Source organism: Takifugu rubripes, chromosome 13 (assembly GCF_901000725.2).
Source record: "Takifugu rubripes chromosome 13, fTakRub1.2, whole genome shotgun sequence".
Lineage (NCBI taxonomy): Eukaryota > Metazoa > Chordata > Actinopteri > Tetraodontiformes > Tetraodontidae > Takifugu > Takifugu rubripes.
In genome coordinates, this window is record NC_042297.1 from 13,335,720 (window position 1) to 13,349,597 (window position 13,878).

At 43.6% G+C, this 13,878-nt stretch overlaps 1 long non-coding RNA gene across 2 annotated transcripts; it reads right to left on the reverse strand.

Moving 5' to 3' along the window:
* Positions 1 to 10,910: 10,910 nt before the first annotated feature.
* LOC115252225 (uncharacterized) lies at positions 10,911 to 13,878 on the reverse strand. Of its 2 annotated transcripts, XR_003890645.1 has the most exons (4): positions 13,485 to 13,878; positions 12,418 to 12,516; positions 11,820 to 12,024; positions 10,911 to 11,748 (listed from the first exon to the last, which is right to left on the reverse strand). It is a non-coding gene; the product is annotated as an uncharacterized lncRNA (long non-coding RNA). The 2 variants fall into 2 exon arrangements; XR_003890644.1 differs by having other exon boundaries at positions 10,911 to 12,024; positions 13,485 to 13,876.

Below are 13,878 nucleotides of genomic sequence, written 5' to 3' on the forward strand. Positions count from 1 at the left end.
TTTGTGCAACTTCGCCTCAACCAGGTCGATGCAGCATCCTACAGTAAAGTTGGATCAGACAGTATTTTCTCTGTTTAACAATCTTTTTTAAAAAAAAGAAAAAAAAAAAGAAACACAAACAATTTGTTTGAAGTTGGAATTGAGCAATCCGCTTAAACGTTCACACGGGTCCTTTTTTTTTTTTAAATCACAGTTGTTGCTGCTCTTCCCACACTGGAGTGAGGAAAAGAAAAGACACATTAAAAAAAAAAACAGCAAAAAATCTTTAAATGGAAATGAAAGTCACAGATTCAACAACACAATAATGCTGGATTTGACAGAGCTCAGGGCCAGAGACCAAGGTTGGCGGTTCAATTCCACCTTTGGGAAAAAGTGGTCCTGCAGTTTCCTCCCATTAGTTTGATTAAGAAACGTCGAAAAGACAAACAAAAAGACAAAACTTTCATCCTGACCTTAATCTGAAGAAAGATCTGAACGAGCAGCTGAAGAATCTGGCAGTCGAAGCTGTTTTAGTAAAATTCCTCCAGGCAGTGAAGAGGATTGATAAACAGCTTCGGTAAACATTCGGCTTCATCTTCCAGCACCAGAGGAGGAGACCAAAGCTCAACAGTCCTCAATATTGGATTTCTTTTAGAAAATGGCCGAGATTAATTATGTTTGAATCGATAGATGCAATCAAGATGTAACTTGTGATCATTTTTTAAAAAGGGATTGCTTTCCAGGCTGAAAAAAATGTGTTCTCTCTCATAAACTCTCATTTATCATCTCCAAAAGCAGTTTGCATTCAGGAAAACATTTCTTTTGAGAGTCGTTTCATTTCCTGGCACAACTGGTGATCAAACAGAATACTGAAAGCGACTCCTAAGGGTAGTCGCCGAGGCTGATAAGGTCATTGTAATGAAACCAGCTTGAAATGATCGCAACGTGAAATCCAGCTTTAACCAAGTTACGCCCTCCCCACACGGCCCAAATAACCAAATGAATATTTCAAAGGAATCAGAGAAGTTGACTTAGCAAAGTGACAAAAGGTGCAAAAGCAGGAACCTTTTATGTGATTAAAGAGGCAGAATGACAGACGGGGGGGGGGGCTGCCGGAGGAGGCTGCTCTGATATTTGCTCTCTGCACTTTGATAATGAATTGCTTACATTGGAATAAGCAGCGTGATAACTTTAATCAGAGGTGAGATCAAACCAAACAGAAGCGAGGTGGAGGTGTGCACTTTCAGAAATTACAATCAGGCACCCGGCGAGTGGAGCCCTCTCCGTTCCCAGGAATTTTAATATCGAGCAGGAAACTTGCTGCTCCTGAAACAGAGGCCACGGACGACGTGCAAAACAAAACAGCACAGCGGCGGCGTCCAACATATCATCTGTTATGATCTGAGGAGCAAGGCTGTACATTTTGCTCCATAATGAGGCCAAGGAGGAGTTGCTTTTGAGCTGCCGGAGGGAAGACGGCTCGTTTCCAGTTCAAAACGATACGGCCGTTTAGTGGGAACAGCAACGATCCTATCAAACCATTGCTGCTGCGGTTGTTTCTTTAGTTTTGTAGTCGTTTTTGTGTATGGTATCCGAAAGGTTGGCGTCTGCCATCTGATCACGCCTGCACCGCCATCACTGTGGCGAAAGCTGGCGATGTGACACCATTTGAGTTGTGGGGAAGACTTGGGGCGGAACGACCTGGCCAGCAGCGAGCACAATAGGCAGCCACAGCAACACAAGTCCCAGCCCATAGTGGGAGTGGAGGGCAGTGGAGGGCAGCTGTAATGCTGCTGCCATCCAGAGACTAAAACACACAGAGACACGCCTTCGGTCATTTTTAATGCCGTCATTCACTTTCTATGAATAGGTTGGGGTTTTTTGTTTTTACAGTGCGTTACATTTTTAATGTGTTAAAACTTTTATTACAACATGTTTTGCTTTTTTTTTTTCACTCCCAAACTCTAAAGTGTTTTTGTAATGCTCAGAATGAATTAATCCTTTTAAACTTCTACAAAATTAGATGCAATCCTTTGATCTTTTCGCACATTTAAAAAAAAAAAAGGAAAAAAAAAAAGAAAACCCCAATGTTAGCATACAACTGGTACCAGATGATGCGTCGGGAATGCCACTTATGGAAACAGCAGCGGAACTCATTTTAATCAGCTACGTTTTCCTCCAGATGGACATTTGAAGTACGTTGGACTGAAAATCCTCAAGCTTTGCGAAAGAAATTCCATTTATGCGGCATGGCCAGGGGACATCAAGCGACGCATTTGGTCTTAAGGGGAGCTTTATTGCGCCGCAGCGGTGGCAAATGAACGTGGCAGTTTGTTGCTGTATTAAAAATGCAACAACAGTAGTGGCTGCGGAGCTGTGGTTAATTTAGTAAGCTTTGAAGGGGCAAAAAATGTGGAGGGATGAGACAGTTCAGGGCGCTTCAGAGGGACACGGCGCACATGCTGGGTGTACACGGATTTTTATGCAAGACCTGGAATTAAACAAAAGGAAATGTCTACAGTGTGTTAAACATCTAGAATATAAAACACCCAGGTCAAAAATATGAAGTATTAATGGAAATGTCCATATACCGCCTCATCAGATCAATGAGTGGCGTTTTCTTCTGTATTTACACTCAATCTTTCATCACAAATCAGTGCACTGCAAAATAAGGATGCCAGTCTTGTAAAGGTCACGGCAGATAAGGAGATACGGAGGAGGTCTTTTTGAGATACAGCAAGTTTGAATACATTATGCATTATAGCTGCACTTTCTGACTCTCTGAAGGTTTGCTTTATAGATCAAAGGAAACCATCCTGCTGAAATAATGAGGGAATAAAAAAAGCAAAGAAACCTGCTTCAGCCACGTCAGTCTTCCTCCTTAAATGTGCCATCAGCACCTCAGGGTGCTTTATGTCCGTTTTTGTAGAAAAGCATGAACATAAAGAGCCTCTTTTATTTAGGAGCATCGTGAAAAAACAGTCCGATTTAGTCCAAATCACGAAGGTTACACTTGTCTGATGATTTAAAACCAAAAAATGTTTTATATTATGAACTCCTCTGATGCATCTCTACCATGACACCATCCTTTAGACTTAGTTTCCATGGAAACAAAAGTCTACCATTCTAGCCCCCATGCAAAATGCTGCAGCCTTATAGCAGCACCAGTCCTGCCCCCGTGACAGCGCTTCAAGGGTACAGCATCGGCTCACCAGCCACCAACAAGTTTGCTCTAAAAGCAGTTTTTTGGTAGTTCCAGTTCAAACTGTACAAAAATCCATGATTTTATGGTCAGGTCCCAAAGTAACTGTTTACAGTCCCCAGAGAAGATTTTTTTTCTAAACTATCATTTTTCAGTTCTTTGATGTCATTAAATAAGCAACAGAAAACACAAATATTGGGTTTGGTTTTGGATGTTAGCATGGTAAAAGGATATCTAATAAGGGGAAGAAATAAATAACAGCAAAGAGTTTAGCAGTCAAGAGTTTGCACTGAGAACTGATTTTACATTTACTCTCAAAGCAGCATGTTATTAATGAGATACGAGTTGTTTTCCCCCCTCAGAAACATCACAATCAGCTTTTTTATCCCTCAATTAAAACAGGTTTTTGAATAAACTTCTGAAATTATCCTAATTTAGCAGGTATTTTAATCTCAGGCGTTGACTTTTTATTATCATTTTCAGGTTTCATTCTGACATCCCAGTCTCTCCGACAAATCTCTGCATTTTAAAGACATTTTATGTCTTTTTCCAGTTTACTGTTTGATTTTATTTTTATTTTTTTTTTCAAAAACAAAAAGTGCGAAGTTGCATTGCAGGAATATGCATTAGTAGCATATTCCTGCAATGGTGATTTATTGAGTGAATATTAAATTTCCACTGTGGAACCTAAAAGGTCATACTCATCCTCTCCATCCACCCAGCTTTTTCCCCCCACATGGCCAGCCAGGAGGAGCAGGACCCTGGTCCTGCACAAGGTTTCTACCTCTTAAAAGCAGTGTTTTCCTTGCCCCTGTTGCTTGTTTGTGGCCAGACTCTGGGTTTCTGCACAGCACTTATTGACAATGCCAAGTGTAAGAGACGCTGTATGAATAAAGTTGAAGTGCTTTGGATTCTTTCCTCTCAGCCGTGCACTGAAATCTGTCACCTTCCAGTCCCTGGGTGCTAAAGTTGGGAGCAGCTGACAGATGGATATGGATCCCCCTCCTGGAGATATGGCGGCTTGGCAGAAAAATGCACGGGCAGTTTCTGCTGTCAGAGGACGACAGGACTGGAGCCGACAAAGTATAATTTCAATTTGCCACCTTATACATATATGGGCTGTGTGTGTGTGTGTAAAGTGACAAAAGACATGAGAATCAAAATATTTCAAATCCCTCAACCTTCCTCTTTACAGAAGACCTCGGATGTTGATCTTCATCTTTCATCCTGATGGATTTCTGTCCATGAAGGAGTATTAGCTAACTTCCACTCAAATGCAGAGGGTTGTCTGACTAAAGGCTTTCTAAACTGGAGATAAATCAACAACGCAACAGCTTCCCTCAAATATCAGTCCACAGACGGAGTGTGATGGTGATGATAGCTTACGGCTCATGTTGGTTGGAGGAACACCGTTTTCTTATTCATCATTAATTAAATAAGCTCCAAATCCATCCAAGATAATACATGAAGCATTATTTTATGATTATTTTATGTCTTATAATCTTATCCTCTAAGATTACCCTGTGGTCTGTGGTGTCTCATGAGTGAATTTTTCCCGAGAACAGTCGGGGCGGACAACCGTGTATATTAAACTTGTTCAATATTTATGAGCAAAAATCTTTGTGTGTGGAGAAACCTGCTGACCCCTGATGCACAACTCTAACGTAGAACAGAATGTAGAGGACCGAGAAGTGAACCGAGTGAGCAACAAGAAAGCAGGCAGAAATATTTTTTAAAAATTAGCATGTTCGCCATCAACGGGACTTTTATCGGGTCGAGATTCTATTAATAGTAGTCCCAAGGCCACCATCATTGCCTCTTCCTGCATGTCATCTCCCATGTTTTGGTTGTGTTTTGCAGTTGTTGCCATGGTTCTTATTCCTTTGTTAAATGATGTGATCAGGCGAGAGTACGAGATTCTAGATCGGGGACGGGACAGAATCATGATGAATGTGCCGTGTTGAGATCATCACAGCAGCTTCTGCAGGAGCAGCCAAGTATGTACAGTCGGTATAAAGGCAACAGGAGATGCAGGGGACAAGAATGTTCTAGAACTCTCTAGTGCAGGCCTTAATTAAATATTACTCTCTATTCAGTTTCAAGGATAATGAAGTCCAAACAGGCATCATATGAATGTGACACAGCTGGACAGCTGCCAAAGGTGGAAGCTGGAATTCCTGCCGATGGTCAAGGCGCCCAAAGCCAACAGAAGAGACTTTTTTGATCAATGTGAAAAAATAAAGACAAATTTACATCTTAAGTTACCACCTGTGCCCACTGAGGGTTCATCTCCATAGTAACTAATTCTGCACACCTATCTTACTCTACAGAGGTTCATTTCTCATTTCATTTGATTGGCTGTGGCAAATCTCTTATAAAATACCACGATTTTTTCTGTTTTATATAAGAATACGAGACGCTGCCACGGACGGCTGCCTCGGTGCATCGCTCTATTGCACCTGTTCTGTCATTTCCCAGTTTCGCTCGTGCGTTTCCAATCCAACACACTCAAGAGTTGTTAAATAGTCAAAAGAATCAGTCAACAGTCACAACTCTGTCACCTCCTCCTCTCATACATGGAACTGTCGTCGCATTAGCTAGTTTCTGTGTACACTAAACTGCTCAGCTGTCTTGACTGCATGCAGCCAAAAGCTGTTGACACTTGCTGCAGCTCGCGCTCAGCCTGTGGCAGACACCACCCTACCACGCCCCCCTCTTGTGTCAATCAAAATCTCTTCCTCCCAACAAGACCCCCTGTGGATATGTCTACTGCAAGCTAGCAATTAGGAAAGAAAAACAGCATGCATTATGGAGGAAACGGCTACGAATGAATCATTATCTTTCCAGACCTTTCCAAACGAGACATTTTTGGCTGGTTTTAAACCCTATTTTCAGCCATTTTTCCATAGGTTTTAGCAGTAAGACCCAGAGCCAAACTGTTGTTCTGTTACGTACAATTCGAGCTGATCAACACAGGGCCCGCTGGCACGGATTGTGCTGGAAGTGTAAATTTATTTGTTGCATCCCAAAATACATTAAATTACACTACCAACCTTCCCCTGTTAGAGCTGCTTCCTGCAAATGAAAAATGGATTTAAACCATATGGTTAAAGCTTGTGTTGGCCCTTAATTATAGCACTACCATCTGTGAGCTTATGATCCAAAGCTACATCAGTGGAGACAAAGCTGAAGAAGCACATCACACTACAGTTGGGCAACTATAAAAGAGCTACAGGTATTATAAAAGGTGGGAATATTGACAAGGGTACATCCGAGACCACGTTCCTTTTTACATGTGAACTGAAAGTCGGCAGGGTCCAAATACAAAAACCTGCATCACAGCCCAGTCAGTCATTCGCTAGAGCCATTCACAAGGTGTATTTTAAACAGCAGGGGCCACTTAGGCTCAACAGCATGACACTTTCCAAGGCAGCAAAGAAGTTCCGACTAATGGAAGTTGTGGTGACAAGATAAGGGGAAGAGAGATTTTCTGTGATTAAACCCAAACACCCAGGATATCGCAAAATCAAACTTTTAAACCATACTACTGAATAATAAATCTATATATATTTTTTAAGAGAACTCTGGATACGGATGCATTTCATACACCCCAGGACTCCGTGCACTATGAAAAAATTAAGCACAGTGGAGGAAAACATTTCTGCCTCCCACACAGTGAACCACAGCCCCCTTTCAGCATACTGTAATGGATGAGGCTGGCTTCCGTTTGGTGAACACAGAGCAGATTTAGGTGGAGATTTAAAATGCATTGTCATCGTTTGCACTGAAAAGTGAGTCACTTTCCCCACAGACAACAGGACTCAAAGACCTGCCACGTCTACTACCGCGCCGGTTTTGCAGCATTAACAATGGCACAGAGGGTACATTTGCTCGTCGGTAAGGGGACGTGTTTCCTGAGAACTGGGTCAGACTGAAGCAGACTTTTCCACTTGAATGTGGAAAATATGCACCTTCGACGATTAAAGCACGTCTGAGGGCTGGGCTGATTGAATTGCATGGGTTTTCAAACTTGAGGCAAAGAACATTATACTCGGTGATGTTCAGATCGGGGCGTTTCAGCCAGTGTTACAATCACCGCTTTCGTAGAAAAGCAGCTGCACAACGGGAGAGCTCCCAGATATCAAGAACAAAATCACACCTCTGCAAAAGCCTTTCGAGAAAGGATTCCTCACTATGGGAAGAGTGAGGTTTTAAAACAAATGTTGCCTCAGGGGTTGTAACGCCAGTCCAGTTTTAAGATGCAGTGACTCTGAGGGCAGCAGGGTCATTGTCAGGGGCAAAGACTGAGACGTTATCAACGCATTAGCTTCTACCTTACAGATGTGTCCTTGTATCTTTTCTCCCCCCCCCTCTTCTGTCATCAAATCATCCTCATTCTCTATTCTGGGCATGCTCCCATTCCTTTCCTTCTTTCCTCATTGCTGTGAGGTGATGTCACCTTGACATGAAGATAAAAATGCCTTGCAATGCGCCCGCTGTTCCATCTGCAGGCCGACCTGAGGGTCGTGCGCAAATCTCAACAGGGATGGACATGCAGCAGAGCATCTACCTTTATCTAATTATACGACGGCTTCAAGAAATGGAGAGCTGCACCTCCACAAGCCCTTCAAGGAGCCTAATATCTCATTCCTTTTCATATTGAATCTTTTTGTTCAAAGGAGCCCTTTTAAGGCTCACTACATCCTCTACCGTTTTCTTCTCCAGCAGCGGGGGAGACTGGAGAAGAAAACAGTGAGTAGTTAGCTCCACCAATCCCAGGATGTGTCAGGTAGATTGCATCACTTCATATTTGGACCCCTCTGAAGCCTTTTTCCTGTGAACATCCGTCTGTGACTCACAGCATCAGTTGGAAAGAGATCTGCATGTGTTCATGTTTTATTTGGGGAGTGTCTGAGGAAATAGATGTAGCTCTGACGTCTTTGATCCAAAAGCCTCGTTGGATTTAATCTTAGCAGAAGAATACACATTGTGCACGTCAAGACCGCAAATAATGATACGCTTTAAAGCCATGGAAAGGTTTCAAGTCATGTCTGGTTCCCATACAAAATATGTCGAAACTGTTTAATTACTTCATCCTTTCATGTTTTTGTGGTTGCCTTATTTATAATGAAACATTTAAAGACCATACTAAAGCAAGTAGAGCAAATTAATTCAATTTCTACTACTGAGTGCACCAACAGGTGCCAAACCAAGCGTGAAGTGGAGGGAGCTAAAGCTTTTTTGAACAGAAGGGCGTGTCCTTTGCCTCCAGGTTGACCATGTAGAACTTTGGTGCTAATGCCAGAAACCTCTTTTTTTCCCTCTAACTCCAGGAGAATCATTTTAACCCAGTTCTCAAACCCACCAGCTCAGGGTAGATCTGATTGTGCAGAGGATCCTCCCCCAGCAATTCACCATTGAGACCCGAAAAGCAAACAGCATCTTTCAAAACACACGACAACCCCACTGGTGGCAAATCTCCAATGCCAAAATAATGTTATCTTCTCTTCTGGTGTGTGAAGGGCACTGAGGGACACTAGAAGCAAGTGTCTGTGCAATGAGAAGTATTGTAATTATAAGACAAATGAAAAAAATTGATTTCCAATTTTAAAAATGTATTCTACTTTCATGGTGAAGCTACTGCTGTTACACAGGACATTTTCCCCAAGACAGAATAAGCTAGTAGGTGTCAAAAATGGTTCTTCATAGACCGGCTAGTGTCTGGAGACAGGTGATAAATAAACCCACTGAAAAACTGAGAATAAAGCACTTTTTAAAGCCTGGACTACCATCTTTGAGCTTTGCTCATTTTTACCATTTTTCCATTAATGTTTTGGTGCTTGTTAAGCCCTGAAACTTGTTCCCCCTCAGCAACCGAATTAGAGTTAACAGAAAAGGACAATGTCAACGTGGCAATGAAATAAATGACAAGGCTTTCTGTGACACATTCCTGAGCAAACAAAAGATGGGGAAAACTTGCCTCTTGTGCCTTTTTCATATCTGCAATGTCCTCTCAGAGGTATTAAAAGAGTGGAGGAATAAAGAAAACTAATTACGAACAAAGACCGAAGCTCGGCAGTACTAACCAGCAAATGAACACGCAGAGTTATGAAAGGAAACCCACAAATCAGAGGTCCAGCAGCTCCCCGTCAGCAGCAGCACCTGGGCTGCGCGTCAGTCCAGATTTCCTTAACTCACCTCAAATCCTGCTGCAATTCTGTGATGCCTGAGTGTTTTAGACACGTGAAACCAAACCAAAAACATCCCCCAACTGGCCACTCTGTCACCTGTCTCCGCCTGCATGGGAGCCATCAAGCTGTGCTGCGTTCAAAGACAGGCCACAACTTCTGCTCAGAAAGAAAGAAAGATGTTAAAAAATAAAATAAAATAAACTTGAAAGATCATTACACAGCAATAGAACAAACATCTCCTGCATGTCTGAAGAAAAAAGGCCCAATTGTTTCAGTTCAGGAATAGTTAGCTGTGAAGCAACCTTCTGATAAGACACCGTTCTGAACCTTTCCCAAGAGTCCGTGCTGGTTACTGATTCCATTTATCTAAAATGGTGCCATCAGCCATGACCACAACTGTCACTTGGTTCACCTTTCAGGACGACGCCCACTATTAACAGTGACTGGGGGGCTTCTCGGGGGTGACCGCAATTATGGGAAACGGTACCTTGCTGCCACACTGAAGAGCGAGGCGAAGAAAATGAAAATTTAAAACCGAAGACTGACAGGAGTTTAAGGGAGTAGGCCGGCGCTTGGCGGGATCAAGCGAAGCACGGCAAACTGGGACGTGGGTCGGCTGAGGAAAGAGCTTAAGGGCTCCCCAACCATTCCGTTCATCATGTGAATGAAAGCAAACCTGCTCTGACAGGAGGAGGTTCTTCAAGCAGGTAGTGGTGGATGAAACAGCTCCAGTTGGCAGAGAGGAATAAAAGCAGCGGGGAGGCGGGAAGTACCTACGTAGCGTGTTTAGCTGACCGCGGAAATCATCGCCAATCCTCAGAAACGACTCTTGCAACAAGGCACGGGAAGGGAGGGATGGTGGCGGGGGACATTATGTCGTTTTTCAGGGGTTTGCACACTTCAAAGATGACTGCTCCTCCTGAGATGGAACAGAAAAGCCAACAGTGTGAGCGGGGAGCACAATAGATGTTTGAAAGGAGAGAGCTGCAGGCAGTGGGAGCGCAGACGGCTGACAGCACGACGGTCATTTCTTCTGTAGAGAAGTGAGTACTCAGGAGAAACTAAACTACTGCAGAATCGCGTTTAATGATCAGGGGGAGCAATCTGGAGACCGAGCGTGTGACTCGCACGCAAGCTAGTTGAGCTCCAGGGAATATCGGAGACTTTTCTATCTAGGACAGCTGGGTACTTCGCTGCGAAAAGAAGTTATTTGGCTGAAGAAATATTGTGCGGAAGATTTGTACTTTCCTGCCACTTCTGCCACCCCCCACCCGCCCACCCCCCCACCCCACCCCACCCCCCGGTTGATGCTGTGCCTTACCTGAGTCTTCTATTTTTAACTCCTGTGACGGACATTTTGTGGATGTGGCTCTGACAGAAATGAGGCCATCTGCATGTGGGGGCAAACCCGTGCGGGAGTTTCACCTCCTCTGCATCTTCACTGCTGTGAGCAGAACATCTGGGACGCTGGCCCATCAGCCTGGTTTCCACTATAGAATACCATTTTAATGCAATTATTTATTAATCTCTCTGTCCCCGTCAGCCATTGTTTTAAAGACCAAAAGAATAAATCTAATATCTCTGTAACAAATCTCACATACTCCAGAAGCTACAACAGTAGGTGAGGATTGAATGATGAGATGTCTGCCAGGTGACATTGGAAAATTGCACAATGAAATGCAATAATTCAACAAGGAATCACAAATTAAACAAAACATAATGAAAAGAGAAAAGAATGATTCAAACCATGATTAAGCAAAGGAATCCATTTATAAATGTACAGTGAATTTGTAATTGTGCTCATTTGTTTATGAATACTAAGGTGCCTGTACAAAACTAGTAATATGTGCAATAAGGATGCCTAAACAATAACACAGCTGAAAAGGTCAAATAGGTAACTAGTTAGTGTGGCCATTGTTGCAGACTCCTGTCAGCTGCTACAGCGGCTGATAGTAGGGGAAAGAAAGAGTTTCTGTGTCTGCTTGTCCAGCATGTCAGACTCCTGGATGTCCTGCCTGGGGGGAGCAGAGTGAAGTGATCCTTGATAATGGAGGCTGCTCTCCTGTGGACTCTGCTGTTGGTGCTATGCAGAGACGTCAGGGGAGTGTTGGGAGGCTTCACCATTCTCCGCAGGCGTGTGCGGCGCGTGATGATGGAGCTGCCGTACCACACCGCGATGGTCAGGACGGACTCGACAACACAGCAGTTGTGGTTTGCTGAAGGGTCTTTGGTGACATGCCAATCTTCCTCAGTGTCTTCAGGAAGAGAAGCTGCCGCTGAGCCTTCTTCACCAGCTGTGCAGTGCTAAGTGGCCAGATGAGGGCCTTTCTGATGTGGGCCCTCTGAATAATCAAAGCTGCTCACCCTCTCCAATTCCTGCCACCATAAGAAGTAGATGAGGGTTCATCTCTCCTTCCTTATGTCCTCCATCATCACCTTGGTCTTACCTGTGCTGAAGGTGAAGTTGTCCTCATCTTGTGTCACCAGAATGGCCACTTACCTCCTAAAGGCCCCTTCATTCCCTCCCGTGTCCTATCACAGTGGTGCCCACAGTCACGGGTGAACACGGGATTGGGAACACACCCCTGTGAGGTGCCAATGTTTGTGGTGATGCTGATTTAAGTCCTGTTCCCTGACTTTACAGACTGGGGCCTAAAGAAGTACAGAGGCCAGTTAAAGAGGATGGGTGTAGTCCGAGGAGTTCAGTTTATGTGTTAGCTTGTGGGGGTGCAGTCAATGAAGAGCATCCTGATGAGTCTTCATTCTCTACTGTCAGGGTTTTTAACTTGTTTGTGTTAACTGAAGCATGTGAATTGATGTCTACGTGAAGCCAACTGGGATCCCAGTTTATTCCTGACAATTATGTAAGTGGCACTTAAGATGGGGGCCACAAAGGCCTTGAAACAACTCAAACCAACATGTAAGTGGTCAGGTCCTCTGATGTTTACATCCCTGCTTGTGTTTTCTCCTCCAGGGGACCCTGACCTCACACCACTTCCACCCTAACATCAAGCCATCAACTTCAGCTCTCTGTAATTAACTTACAGCGGTGTGTGCAGGGTGTCATGCTCAACCTGTGACGCTGCCGCCCTGCTATAAGTCTCCGTGCCAGAGACCTGGTCACCACCTGCATCCCTCCTGAATCTGGGAGAAAAGTCAAAAGTCAAACCAAATTAGTAATGATTCCAAAATTTCTATTCATAAAAAGCATTTGAAGTCTAAAACAACACCTTCTGATGGCCTGGGCTAAGCCCCTCTTCCCCCTTTTCCGACTTAAAGTGGGATGTCTGTGCTTTTCCCCAGCATTTCAAACTCAGGTGTGGCTTTTTCTTCCCACGCTGGTGCTGGTGGGATGAATTTCTGAACTGGTCCATTTCTGTGTTTTTTTTTCCACTTCAGATAGTCTTCTATATTGCACTCACCTCATTCTCCGCTGCAGTAATGTGAAACCACTCAATTCATTTTCTATTTTGGTGGCTGAGGCCCTCAGACATTATTTGTCACCTGACCTCTATCTCACCTACAAGCGCCGTAATTTCGGTTTCAGAGGGGGGAAAAATCATTTCCTTCATCTCTGCTGCCAATATTCAACAGAAAGAGTGAATAACCATTAATCACACAGGCTCGCTTATGACAAGTTATTATAAATATTAGAGTATTTGAACCGAGGCCCAGAATACATATTACATTTGTATAAATGCAGAAATGCTTATTATTTTTCTGCACAATATTCATATTTCAAACGTGTAATCTTATTGTGCAAGACATCTCGCTATATTTTGTCATGCCAAAGGTCCAGTCCTTGAACATGCATTTGACATCTGCTGTTACTCTGTATTACCACTAGGATGCTCACTACATAGTCATTTTACACAAAAATGACAATGCAGGTCAATGCAGACAATGACGGTGCAGGTTCCAAAGGTAGGACAGGAGTGCCAGATTCATACTGCTCTCCCCCATTAGCTTCACTCAGCCGTGTCGCTATTCTGACTTTATGTCTATAATACTACTGTATAAAGCTAAGCAGCTGTCTTCCTTTGATGACATGAAGGATCCATAATTGAGAATAGAAGTGAGGTCAGTCATGGCAACAGCAAAAAGCAACTTACCTAACTGGATGTTTAAAGTTTAAAGTTGGTCAACATGGTCAGCTCAGTTTGCTCTCAGGAGGTTCACGTTTTTCCCAGATGAGACGTTTCCAGCCACCATCTTTGATAATTCACAATCACCTGCTATAATGCAACAGACGCAGGAGCATCAGCTGCGATCTGGCTACTCAGTTCTTAACAGGCCCGAGAGACTAGTAAATGAAGTGAAGATAAAGTTCATTTGAGCAGGCAATCTGTGGAAATTAAGCCTTGACGGAGTCTTTGAGAGTTAAGAGCAAATGGGGCGATGTTGTTTTGATGGAGTGGTGTCTGCCCTGAGCAGCAGCGGCAGCAGCAAGATAAATCCCCCTACGGAGTCCAAACACTGGTGGGGGTGGTGCTGTTTTGGCAGCTG